Source organism: Pseudophryne corroboree, chromosome 6 (assembly GCF_028390025.1).
Source record: "Pseudophryne corroboree isolate aPseCor3 chromosome 6, aPseCor3.hap2, whole genome shotgun sequence".
NCBI classification, from domain to species: Eukaryota; Metazoa; Chordata; class Amphibia; order Anura; family Myobatrachidae; genus Pseudophryne; species Pseudophryne corroboree.
In genome coordinates, this window is record NC_086449.1 from 592,165,387 (window position 1) to 592,179,565 (window position 14,179).

Sequence of the window (14,179 nt, forward strand, 5' to 3'; positions counted from 1 at the left end):
TATGTAGTGTTAGGACTGCTGACATCGGAGAAGCCTTGAAGTGGCGCAGCAGCTTAAACATGTGTTTGCAAACATGTGTAAACTAATTATCTGAATTTCTATTACCAGATAGGTTCAGGTATGGTTACAGGTAATTTTTAGTGTGCTGAAGGGAAATGTAGGGGTGGTATTTGCAACCCCCCCCCCCTCTCTGTCTGCTACTCAAGGACATTCACAGAGTTGTCCTGAAGCCACTCCTTTGATATCTTGGCTGTGTGCTTAGGGTCGTTGTCTTGCTTAAAGATGAACTGTCGCCCCAGTCTGAGGTCAAGAACACTCTGGAGCAGGTTTTCATCCAGGATATCTCTGTACATTGCTGTATTCTTCTTTCTGTCTATCTATCTATCTATCTATCCTGACTAGTCTCACAGTTCCAGCCGCTGAAAAACATCCCCACAGCATGATGATGCCATGACCATGCTTCACTGTAGGGATGGTATTGGCCCGGTGATGAGCGGTGCCGGGTTTCCTCCAAACATGTTGCCTGGCATTCACGCCAAAGAGTTCAATCTTTGTCTCATCAGACCAGAAAATTATTTCACATGGTTTGAGAGTCCTTCAGGTGCATTTTGGCAAACTTCAGGGGATCTGCCATGTGCATTTTACTAAGGAGTGTCTTCCGTCTGGCCCCTCTACCATACAGGCCTGATTGGTGGATTGCTGCAGAGACGGTTGTCCTTCTGGAAGGTTCTCCTCTCTCCACAGAGGAATGCTGTAGCTCTGACATAGTGACCATTGGGTTCTTGGTCACCTCCCTGACTAGGGCCCTTCTACCCCGATCGCTCAGTTTAGACGGCCAGCCAGCTCCAGGAAGAGTCCTGGTGGTTCCGATCTTCTTCCATTTATCGCTGATAGAGGTCACTGTGCTCATTGGTACCTTCAAAGCAGCAGATATTTTTCTGTACCCTTCCCAAGATTTGTGCCTCTAGACAATCCTGTCTCTGTGGTCTACAGGCAATGCCTTTAACTTCATGCTTGGTTTGTGCTGAGACATGCACTGTCAAGTGTGGGACCGTATATATACGCGTGTGTGCCTTTCCAAATCATGTCCAATCAACTGAGTTTACCACAGGTAGACTCCAATTAAGCTGTAGGATCATCTCAAGGATAATCAGTGGAAACAGGATTCACCTAAACTCAATTTTGAGCTTCATGGCAAAGGCTGTGAATACGTATGTACATGTAATTACTTAGTTTTTTATTTTTAATAATTTGCAAAAATCGCAAAAAACCTTTTTACATATTGTCATTATGAGGTGTTGTGTGTAGAATTTTGAGGGAAAAAATGAATTTATTTCATTTTGGAATAAGGCTGTAACATAACAAAATGTGGAAAAAGTGAAGCGCTGTGAATACTTTCCGGATGCACTGTATTTTAGGTACAAATGAGTAATATAACATTACAGCAGCTTGAAAGGAAAGTTAAAAAAATTGGAGAGGTCCACACTCAATGATGAAATAAATTCAAATGTGTTATTTGTATGTCGTAAACTTGTCAAAAAAACAGTGTCTGAGTGGGTCCTATGGTACATTATGAGTGAATCTCATTCTGTTGTACTTTTGTATCTTGATAAATATTGGCAAAGCAGTGAACTAAATAAAACAATAGAAAGAGTAAAAAAATGGTGGGTTAAAGAAAATAATCAAAAGAGTAAAAAGAATAGGGACAGCTGTGCCATTTTTTGCAACCAGTATATTAATTTGTATGGAGGCAGGGAAGTGGGTAGAAATGCAAAAGGTTTGCGAAGTGAAGCCTGAACCTGGTGGTGTCCATATTTTGAGTATTAGTGTTAAGTGTTATTGGAGTTATCTCTTTTTCATCTCTTGTCACTGTAATATCATCATCATCATCATCATCACCACCACCACCATCACCCATGACTGTTTTAGGCAGTTCCCATGTAGTTCCTAAGTCAGTGATGGGGAACCTTTGGCACTCCACCTTTCGTTGAACTACATATCCCAGCATGCACTGCTTGAAGTTTTGCTTTTTGCCCATGCTTAAACTGTAGCAGGGCATGCTGGGATGTGTAGTTCAACAATAGTTGGAGTGCCAATGGTTCCCCATCACTGACCTAGGCCTTGTTAAGAGCAAATAATGAATTGACTACAACATCATTTTAGTAGTATGACAAAATTAACTACTACAGCATGTCAATCAGAAAAAAACAACAGAATGACTGTTTGGAAAGGAAATTCAATGTTGTTTTTCCTGCATAATAAAATACCTGTCCATGTTACATGGTCAGGCTCATCAAAACTCCTGAAGCAAGTATCCCAATTCCCAACACTGGGAAACATATTATGCTAACTGCTCCAGGGTACAGTTCTTGGACTTTTGCTGAGTGCAGATACTTTCCTCCAGCTGGGCTTCATAGTGCAAACAGTCAGCTTCATTAAAAATGGTCTGATGAGAACTTCACACAGGAGGATAGGACAGCCGATTTGCTCCTCACAACTGGCAATTTTGAACAAAGAGCAAAGGCAATGAGTTATAGAGTAGTGGAGAAATGTACCTTGATTAGACAAGTCCTACTGTACTTCACCATGTTCTTCACAAACAGAAGGGTGCACATGTGTTGCCAACCTGGAATTCTATTCTACTCCTGAGTACTTGTATGTAATAGTTAAAGGTTTTGGGGGTTCCATGATACAATGGAATTCATTTTCTCTGGTATAGTTTTGTTGCAGTCACCCTCTTAGAAGGTAAGTTCAATGCTGATTGCAACTTAAGGGTACAGAGTAATCATCTTTACCCCATCTTTCAGGATTATGGTCTTAATTCAGAGAAGTGCACAAAGCACAAACCTGATGGTTTGTTACTTCTCTGATGGTGAGTTGACTGTGCAGGTACAGGAGCCGTTCTGTGCAGAATGGGTGCTGCATCATCGCACACTGAGTCTCCTAAGCAGCCCATTTCACAGGCTGCCAGCATTTGCAAGCAGCGGGTGGGCATAGCTGGCCAGCATTCCTGAAAAATGGGAGCGACACTGGGAGTTTCGATTTCCCGGCCCTGGCTTAGCAGTTCAGTGGATCATTCTGAGAAAAGCGCCATGACCGTTGACCAATGGTTAAAATTTTGATCAGATGTTGTGTCTTTGGCAACAGAACTCGGATCGCAGATGCTAATAGGAGGCATCTTTTTCACACATACTCCTAGTACTGCATTAGAAGTTTTACTCATCATTTATGAGTCCAAAGAAGCAATGTGTGCTGCGTCCATTTCTGAATCAGGCCCTATATCCTTCTAGGAGCAGTGTCTTTCAGCATGGCAATAAACCCATCCACTGAACACATATGGTTGCCCAATAGCTTGATGAGCAGGACATTAATGCTATTCATATATCAGGGTCTTCTCATTCTTTAGAGCTGAGTAAAATCAAGCATTTTATAGGATTTTCACACTGATGTTTCTGACAGTATGTTCCCCAGTATCAACTAAGCACTAGTTGAGCGAAATTTTTTTCAGAAAAATGTTACTATTTCCCTTCTGCGCAATACTTTGATAGACATTATTTCATGATTTATATTGGTCAAAAGATACAGGCTTGAACCTCAACCAGTAACCAGAGTGGTTACCACTCACAGGAACGTGCCACGAGTCACTGGGACCTGGACTTGCGGCACACGCTATCTCTCTGTGCTAAATGGCCAAACAGTGCGCCGGGGGGCGGAGCTGCTCAGCCAGCCTCTGTCTTATGAGAGATGGACAACCGAGCAGAGTACTGCTCGGCCAGCCTAGTCTCTCTGTGTGCCAGACTTGCCCATCAGCCCACCAGCCCTACTGACATCCGTCCAGCAATGCATTTCCATCTCAGAGCATCTTCAGTACGATGACTGTTGATTAACTATTGAGGCTGGCTGATCATCTTAGATTTCCCTACTCTTTAATATTATACTATGAATGTAACTGCGGTTTGTGCCAGATTCTGAGCCGGGCAAAGCCAACAGCACCACCAGAATTTCATTACTTGCAAAGGTGAGTCAATGTTTTTGGATACAGATGAATACTGCAGGGATCCTCTTACTGCGAAAGAATACTCTCTGAATACACAAAGCAGTTATTAACCTAATGTTTATAGATTGCAATTTTTTTGGGGTTTATATTTAAGATAAATAAACATTATGAGGAAAAATTGTAAGAAGATTCCTACACACAGTGCTGCAGGAGTAAATAATGTGGGGTTTTATTATCTATTATGGAGTAATTGAGAAATTACTGATCAACATTTCTTGGCTAAGGCTTTTGATATCACTGGTAATAAACATTTACACACAGGATTATGGAATGGAAAATGCCTGATGATTTAAATGAAATGCCAAGAGAGTTAATTATGGAAATATACACATCAAAACAGTGCAAAATACAATTTCCTTAGGGTGTTACTATCAGCATAATAAACCAGTATAATTGAACTGCAGTGCACACTTGCCATGAAATTGTTAACTTATATAAAAAAAATAAGTTTTTCTGCGTCTCTGCTGAGTTTCCATGCTTTGGCTCAATACATTTACTAACAAACTATTCCATCTGTCTATAGCACAGGGTAGAGACTGGGATAATCCACAGATTGCTGATTTACACTCAGTTCTAGGATGCTTGAAGGTGTTATATTTGTTAAAGTGAAAACTGGGAAAGGCAGAAAAACAACAAAAATGAAACAGATCAATGTTGTCTTCCATTGCTCTAACAACTTGAGTATTTACTTTTCATGCTGCTATTTGTCAGCAGCTAATAACTAGACATGTACAGTAACAAGCACTGCACACATCTACAGGAGCCGTGTAACCAATTTATTTTTAAATGTAAATAGTAATAGTTGTTATGAAGTGTAATGGACCTCAGACGCTAATTGTTCTGTTTGGTTTGCATGAAAAATGCATCCAAATGGTTTTGCCGCTATATTGTCAGGTGCAAGTTTATTAAGATAAATACGACTTGTAATCTAATGTATAGATCATGCAGCAGTTGTAAAGATGTCTGATAGATGTGACCATGGGTGCATGTAACATTTGTTTTATATGTTAAGAATTTCACATTATCAGTGTTATGTAAATTATAAAATACATATGAAAAATGGTATAACCCTAGTGAAGGAGTGTGGTATAGAAGACCTACAGTAATTAGATAGACAGTCATTAGGTCAACCCCATATGAAAGATATGCATTAGGTCAACAGGGTGAAAAGCCGACATGGATAAGATAGACAGTAGAAAAGATTGATAGGTACAAGAGGTCAGAGTACCCAGAGGACACCCATGCAAGTACGGGCAGAAAATGTTAACACCACACAGGACCACAGTGAGAATCAAACACACAACCTCAATGCTGTGAGGCAGTAATGCTAACCATTACACCAACTGTACTGCCCAGACCACTAACAATACTGTTAATCTTACTGACATTTTTGACCCTTGAATTATCATTTGACACATATGATGAAAATTACATTTTAAGCTTTGAAAACACAATGAGAAGTTAAAACATCTCCATAAAAGACGCTAATACTGTACTATTAATTATTCCACTACCTCATATCTGCACATTGGGACTGGTTCTGATTTGTATGCTACAGCCTACACAGCTGTGTTTTTTTCAGCCTCCGGACAAAGCACATGAAGCTGGCACTCAGAAATTAAGAAAAATGTCCACAGGAGCTATCAAAATCTTAGCAACTGCGTACACATTAGCAGTATTAATGAAAATCAGAGGAACATTGACCACCTGAGTGAGTCCATGGTTTCAAAGAATGGTCGCGAGAACCGCAATGCTGATGTAGGGAGAAACACGCCCTGAAAACAGCTGTGACGCCTGCATTTTTGCTGTCACTCCCCGTCACCCCCTCTTCAAATGCTCTCAGACTGTCAATCACTCTGAGAATATATCCTTACTACGTGCGGCATCGCAAAGATACCTTGGCGCACAGCAGCACGTGAGCAGTCTTACGATAATTGCTCAGCTGTGTACATATTTGCATTGCTTATAATCAGGCCCTTAATTATTGCGCCATGAGCCTTGCAACTATTAATTGAAAGTTTTGTTTCATGATCATTATGACTATTTTATACAATATTTAAAAAAATAAACAAGACTTTATCTAGTACTGGCAGTGGTTGTAGTATTACTATTTCGATTATTTATGGAATAAATCTGGCTACATTTTATAAATGACACAGTGTGATATCCTTAAGATATCTGACAGGTGTACAAGCCTCCAAGCCGTTTATCAACAATCTGTGCCAGTGGTCATATTTGTGGGATATATATAAATTGAAGTTTCCTATCGCTCCACAAAGTAGCATTTGTTTGTCATACAGTATTTAGCACTACCAGGAATAGGAGATAGTTTTACTTTTTCAACAAAATATATGCCTGTCATTATTATCAACATTGTAAGTTACCTCAAGCTTATAGCAAGTGTAAACTGACATCTAATAAAAGGTGAAAATGAAGGTTAATTTTTATCCAAAATGGGAAACATAAGATGTTGCTCCAACTTTATATTATGCCATTTATGTGTACCTTAACTTTAAAGTTACATTCATATTATATTGCATTAGTAAAGGCACATTGGGGCATCTGTGTCGGGAAGCACAAAGTACTGATTATCAGTACTTTGTGCATGCGCAGAACCCATTCTGCACATTCGCAAATGGGTCCTGTGATGTCGGAAGCAGTCCCACATTAGACTGTTAGTGATTGACAATCTGGTGCCATTTGGAGGTGAGGAGGCGGATGGGCGGTGATGACCCCGTTTGTGAAAATGAGAGCATGTTGCCGCCATTAGGGACAGGGCAGTAATGGCTGGGCCCAGGTACTTTTAAGAGGGCATGTCCTAATCACAGGAGGCGGGGCTATGCACCCTTAAAAAAAATACTGAAAGAAAATGTATTTTAAGCGCCTTCCTAGCTACACTGCAGCCCAGCACACTGGGAAGAAGAGCTGCAGTTGCTGCTGCCAGGAAAGGGGAGGGGGCTTGGGGCCCCCACTGGGCCCCTCCATCATACCTGGGCCCGGGTAATTAGTACCCTCTCCCCCCTCTCTCAGCACCACTGATTAGGGGGAGGGAAGAGAACAGGGATCTTTGTGGTTGCACTGAAAATTTCCTGGCGTCCCCATGGGTGCCGCAAGCTGCCCAATGTTGTGTCAGTGATCTGCAGGTCAGATCAATACTGCAGTAGGAAGCATCTACTCTATAGATGCCTCCTGCTGCATTACCATACAGAGCTATCACTGCTGCTTCCAAAGAAGCAACAGTGATAGCAACTCCAACCACATCTAATTTAGGCCCATTGCTACCAAGATCCATCCTAACCCCATCTGGGTGCCTTAAGTAGCAAGTAAAGAGTTTTATAAGGATAACTACAGCGGTTTATTTAAAATAAAGCTTGTGTGCATTGTCTGTGTTGAAGGGCTTTATGTATGAGCGGCGGCTTTTGTAAGCTGTTGCTTGGAAATTTAAAATGACACTCTCAGTAAGTGAAATGCCTGGCAGGCTTTACACTGTTTGCGAGTGCCATTTTAAATTTTCACCTCCAACCTGCTGGGAAGCGGCATAGCATAAAATCTACCGCTTTGTAAATAAAGCCCACAGGGGAAGATGTATTAAGCCTGGAGAACTGATAAAGCAGTGATTAAGAAGTGATATGTGGAAGGTGATAATGCACCAGCCAATCATTATGGGTTTGAAAAATGACAATTAGGAGCTGATTGGCTGGTGCGTTATCACCTTCCACTTATCACTTCTTTATCACTTCTCCAGTCTTAATACATCTGCCCCACGGTTTGTTAAGACAAGTGATTTGAACATACAGTATAGTGTCACTTTCCGTTACACAGCTTTCATGATTACCTAGAATTATATAAGAAGAACTGAAAATGTTTTCAATTTAAAAGATTATAGGATCATTAATTCCTAAAGTAATACTTATTATCTCTTAAATACAGTTATAACAAATATAGAACTGGAGTAAAGTACTGTAAAAAAGTAATAAAAATAAAATGAAGTATTGTACAGTATGTGCAACTGTCCTTAGAAATGGTGAATGAGGTAGGCCTTAGGTTATCCATAAGAAGTGACCATTTACAGTACACAAATTTGTATTCATTCTATAATCCTGTATTATGTCTGAGGAGGAGCTGTGGCTGGCTTGGTCAGGACAAACTTACAGTACAGTAGGTATGCTGGAAGTATGATGGATCACCAAAGGAAGTTTCAGCAGATCTTACTTTTTTTTTTGTCATAATTTTACTTAAACAAAACCTATATACACTTGATAACGCACATTGTACATGTGATATATTTTTATATAGAACAAATAAGAACCTGATTAAGAGGTGGATCTCAATGCTGATGTTTGTAATCTGAGCTACACAGTCGCACTCTGCACATGTGGTGATTTATTAGTGATGGAGGATGATGTGAGGATTTATTCGCAAGGTAAGTGACATGCGATGAGCTTTAGTGGAAGGTAACGGAGAGGGGTGTCACAACTGTTTTGGGGGGCATATCTGAGCCTGTAACTGCATCTTTGTATGCAGTTGTAAAGATCCCAGTGGCCTACTTGTGATGGATTTACTGAGTGACCATAGGATTAGTCAGATGTCCGATGTTGTGACCAAACTGTGAGCGATGATGAACCTTTGTAGGCAAGTGACGGATCAGAGATGCCATCAGGGGGTGTCTATATGTAAATCCCCACAGAGTATCATTAGCATATTTTCACAGAACTGCTGTGTCCAAATACACAGAGCTAATTCAACTATGTGCACCTCTGAATCCTCCTAATTTATTCAGAAATCCTGTATATTAAATAAACTGTAATCCTCTTTGGTTCTGTAATGCAAATCTCCTTTTATCTTGTGCATTGTTTTATTGGACTGTGATAAACCTCTAATAATTCCAGAATGGTGGCTTGACATTATAAAAACAGAAATTCCCTATTCGGTATTTAATGATTTGTAACCAAAAGTTACTATTAGGCGTATTGTGTTGCTAACAAAATGAAAAAAAATAAAATGGTTTATTTTTTTGCCCCAAATCTTTGCTAAAACTTTGTATAAAACTATATAAAACTAGTATTTTGGACCTGTCACCCACCAGGGCACAAGTATGCAGAATAAAAATATATAATCAGTATATGTAACTGTTATGCTTTCTTTTTCTTTTTGTTCCTCCCCCTATACATCTTTATCCCCATCTTCCCCAAATCTCTTTCTGTCACCTCTCTTATTCTGATCCCCCCTCCCCTCACATTCTCCCTTACACTTCTCTCTGTCTGTCCCCCTATTTCATGGTCTCCTTCCTCCTCTTCCCCATCTCTCTCCCTCCACCTTTCCCTTATCCATTCCCCTGTCTCTCTCTCTCTTTATCCCTCTTCCTTTCTCCCCCTCTATCCCTGTCTCTCTCATGCCACATATTCAATCTGCTTCCCACCATCTTTCTATCTCCCCCTATTTTGAACCCTCTCCTCATATACCTTTCTTCCTTTCTTCACCTGTCTCTTTTCTTCACCTGTCTCACTCTGCCATGTCTCACTATCGTTCTCTCCCCCTCTTTTTTCTGTTCCTCTGGTCGTCTCTGTCTCACTCCCGAGCTTTCTCTGGCCATAGGACATATAGGCACAGGATGCAGTCAAGATCCCGCCGGACGGAATCCCGGCGGTCAGAATACCGACACCGGAATCCCGACCGGCACAATCCCAACATATTCTCCCTCCGTGGGTGTCCACGACACCCATAGAGGGAGAATAAATTAGTGTGCTGAGTGTAGCGAGGCACCGTGCCCGCAGTGTGACGAGCGCAGCGAGCCCGCAAGGGGCTGCATTCCGCTGTCCACCCCTGTCGGGATTGTGCTGTTCAGGATTCCGGTGTTGGTATTCCGACTGCCGTGATCCCGTCCAGCTGTATTTCATACTGATCCCATAGGCACATGGGCTCCAGGTGTGTGTGTGTGTGTTGGGAGGAGGGGAGGGAGGCATATAAACACCATGGCTCCACTGTGGCCTGCCTCCAAATTTCCCAGCACGTACTGTACTAACAGAAGGTGCTGCCAGAAGATGTGACCTCTCAGCAGAGATGCTACAGTCAGTGTTTTTTTTTTGCCTTTGTCACAACTGCCCTCACAACCGACTATAATGCCACTGTTTGGAGATTACATATTCTGGTTGCTCTTTCATGTTTATCTTTACCATATCCATGCCAAGATGCATACACATCTTTTATGTGCGGGAGCCAAACAAACTGCATGTGGTGGCAAAAATACTTGGCTATTGGGCAAGTTACTGGGAGAGGTGGGTGAATGAGCTAGCCTAACTGGCCTAGGGAGAATTAAATATGTACCAATTTTTATATGTGTTGCAGTGGGTACTGTCAGAGGTGGGCACATGGTTGGCACCATCCTCGACTAACTGCACATATCATAGATGGGCAGATATGCCTCGTTATAAAGTAGGTAGTACAATGAATATATCACAAATAATATGTACAACAATACTCAAAAGTGATCGAAAGTTCAAGTAAAACAAAAGACATAATAGCCTACTATATTTGCATAAAAGATGAAAACTAGTAAATAAAATGTTTAAAAATAATGTATAATCCCTGTACAAAAATTTAGTATTATACCTCTATGCTATATTATAGAATAAGGTAATTATAACATCAAATTGTATTATTGATCACAGCTTTATCAGTGTTTAAGTCCCAGCTCCATAATCAATTTAGCAGCTTGTGATAACAGTCCACAATAATCTTCCATGTGTACTGTAGCTCAGGTGGCGGTCACTGCCCTTGTGGTGTAGTGGTATGGAGCTATATGACATCAACCACTAGTGTTCTTAGGGGGTAATTCAGATCTGATCGCTGCTGTGTGTTTTCGCACAGCGTGCAATCAGATCCGAATGGTGCATACGTTTGAGCCGCAATACACCGACCTGAGCGTTGCCCAACAGCAATGGGCACCGGCGCTGAGTGACGGGATGGAGCTAAAAAACCAAACTCATGGGCGATCACAAGGTGATTGACAGGAAGTGGCCATTTGTGGGTGTCAACTGACCATTTTCCAGGAGTGTTTGGAAAAACGCAGGCGGGCTCAGGCATTTTGAGGGAGGGTGTCTGACGTCACCTCTGGCCCTGATCAGCAGGATTCCATTGCAGAGGCTGCATAAGTCCTGGGGTGTGCAGAGACTGCACAAACTGATTTTTTGTGCAGCTCTGCTACAAAAGCGAATGCACACTTGCACGGGATTTTCCTCTCCCCCTGTAGGCGGCAACCATCTGATCGCAGGGCAACAAAAAACGCAGCCCAGCGATCAGATCTGAATTACCCCCTTAGTATCTCAAGACCTTTTAAATTTCCTTTTTTTGTCCTATATCAGTGCTGGGCAGTTTCTTTAAAACTATTAGTACACAATTGGGTTACAAGTAACCATTTACAATCTATTAAGGATTTATTGGCCTTGTGAAATACCAATGTCAATGATCATAGTGTAAATTCAACCAAAAGTGCAATTCTTATGAAAGTAAGAGTACCCCAAAGAGTAAATCACTAATTTACAAAAGCACATTACCACTGTTGTCAAGGTCAATGGCCCTCATTCCGAGTTGTTCGCTCGCTAGCTGCTTTTAGCAGCATTGCAAACACTAGGCTGCCGCCCTCTGGTGGGAGTGTAGCTTAGCTTAGCAGAATAGCGAAGTAAAGATTAGCAGAACTACTACTAAATAATTCCTTGCAGTTTCTGAGTAGCTCCAGACTTACTCCTAGACTGCGATCACCTCAGTCCGTTTAGTTCCTGGTTTGATGTCACAAACACGCCCTGCGTTCGGCCAGCCACTTCCCCGTTTCTCCAGCCACTCCTGCGTTTTTACCTGGCACACCTGCGTTTTTTAGCACACTCCCTGAAAACTGCCAGTTTCCAAACAGAAACACCCACTTCCTGCCAATCATACTACGATCACTCGAGCGATGAAAAAACGTTGCTCGAGCTTGTGTAAATCTACAAAGTTTTGTGTGAAAGTACTTAGCGCATGCGCGCTGCGTACCATGCGCATGCGCATAATTGCCATTTTTTCACTTGATCGCTGCACTGCGAAAATCGGCAGTGAGCGAACAACTCGGAATGACAACCAATGTTTGGTATAACTGAGAAATACAGTAGTGTGTTTGTAATCAACACATGGAATTCGATCAAAATATTCGCAAATAGGAGGCAAGGCATTGGCAGATTGCTTTCCAATATAAATACCCAAATTCCTCTCTGTATATATCAGGTTTCTAACAGTGCTTTGTGCAACAGTCCCCAGACTGTATTCTGCTCTATATAAAACACACCTGAGTAGGGCAGTCTTGTATTGGTTCAACTCTCCCAGCAAGCCACCATATTAGGCTCTGAACATCAGGAGTATTGTTTACACCAGACAACATATTAAGCACCACTTGTTTAATAGTCACATTTATCTATTGTATTGTAACAACCACATAATAATGGACACTGCAAATCAGCCATCAGATATGTCTTCGCCTTATACATTGATTTTGTGTAATGCATGTACTGAAGAAGTATAAGGAAGATCTAGCAAAGAAAACCTGGTCGGAACGTTGCAGTACGGCCAGTGTATGTATTTGGACTCATTGGCCCGAATAAAGTAACTTTATTAAAGTGTGTATCTGCACTCTTCCACTTATTTTCTTGTTGCCAGTTCCAGTGACTACTGTTGTTGTTTAATTGTTGTAGTGTGCTTATTTAATGAGGATTCATAAAATAAAACACATAAAGTATTTTACTATAGTGTCCATACAGCGTTCGCTCTACAGAAATATACATTCCATGTTCAAAGATTAGACTCATTCAGGCCTTTTGCAAGAAACTGCTTAGTACCAGGGTAGTCTATTAGAACAGATTCGAGGGATCCGATTTTAGCAACAAATTCAAAGAGGTGAATAGTATTTCTTACCATATGAAAATATAATTACAACAGAAAATGACTTTGGGATTCCGCGTTGACACAGCATTGAATTGGGCAGTTCACTGGTTACACCTGTAGCGATTACATAAACAGCAAGGGGAAAAGCCAAGTTCAATGCAGCCCTGCAGACTTATTACACATCAATGCACCTCGTGTGTTACCGTGTTAGCCGTGTGCTGAGCTGAGCTCTCGGTAGGAGCTGTCCTCTCAGCCATGGTGCTGAACCAGACACGTATTCCTAGCAGCTCCTAGGCACACAGACAAACCTTAATTTCCCTCTAACGCATACCTTATATGTAATATTGCATCCGAGGTAAACAGGCTGCGTATTTATATTATAATAAAACACTATCTTACTGAACAGATGCAGCTTGGCCTACACCACCAATAGCAATAAGAAAGATCAGACGCGTTATGAATAAAATATATGGACCTACCTCTTAAAGGATCTGGGTGCTGTAGGAATGATTGTTGTGTTCCTGAATGGGAGTCAGCTCTGCTGCTTTGTATTTTCCAGTGTTTTTCCTCCTTGCTTTCTCTTTCTGTCACTATATTTCTGTGTGTCTCTCTACCACTTCACAGCTCTCCCACTCCTGCTCGGCAAGAAAAGGTTTCTAAAAATAGCTCGCTCACGCCTGGCAGCGAAACTAGCACATCCTATACATTGCTTGCATTTGTATCATCCGCTTTCTCAGCCAGTTGTTCTGCACTATCAGACTCACGCTGTCTGTTCCTATAAATCTTGCAGACTAACATGTAGACTTTCCTGGCACTAGACCCTTTGTCCCTATGGAGAAATGTAAAGTAAAGAGGCAAGTGCAGATTTTCCAAAGATGCTGAAAGGAGAGAGAGATATTTATCATTATGAAAAAAATATCTGTGATTAAAAAAATAAAAAAAACTGCATTAAATACAAATTTATTATAATGTAGCATAAAAGTAATAGTTTATAGAAACTATAGCTGTTATCAGTTTACTAAATTTAATTCCAATGAATTGTAAGAATGCAGTAGATCTGTAACCTTAATGGTCAGATTAGTAGTATAACTTTCTGTTTGCACTGTAGTGTTATTACTACAGTAAGTTTGACTGATGTGGTTCTTGGTTGAAAGAGACGTTCCAGTTCATACAATCCCTACAAGGTCAGTTTAATTTTCATGACATTGATTGTAC

The 14,179-nt window shown here is 41.1% G+C and overlaps 1 protein-coding gene across 1 annotated transcript in view; it reads right to left on the reverse strand.

Annotated features, from left to right (window-relative positions):
• The window catches only part of CPLX2 (complexin 2), a 214,917-nt gene extending 201,238 nt beyond the window's left edge, over positions 1–13,679 (reverse strand). Inside the window, exon 1 of the mRNA XM_063928011.1 lies at positions 13,444–13,679. The gene's annotated coding sequence lies outside the window, so the exon portion shown is untranslated. The remainder of the gene's footprint in view (positions 1–13,443) is intronic.
• Between the last annotated feature and the right edge of the window lie 500 nt (positions 13,680–14,179).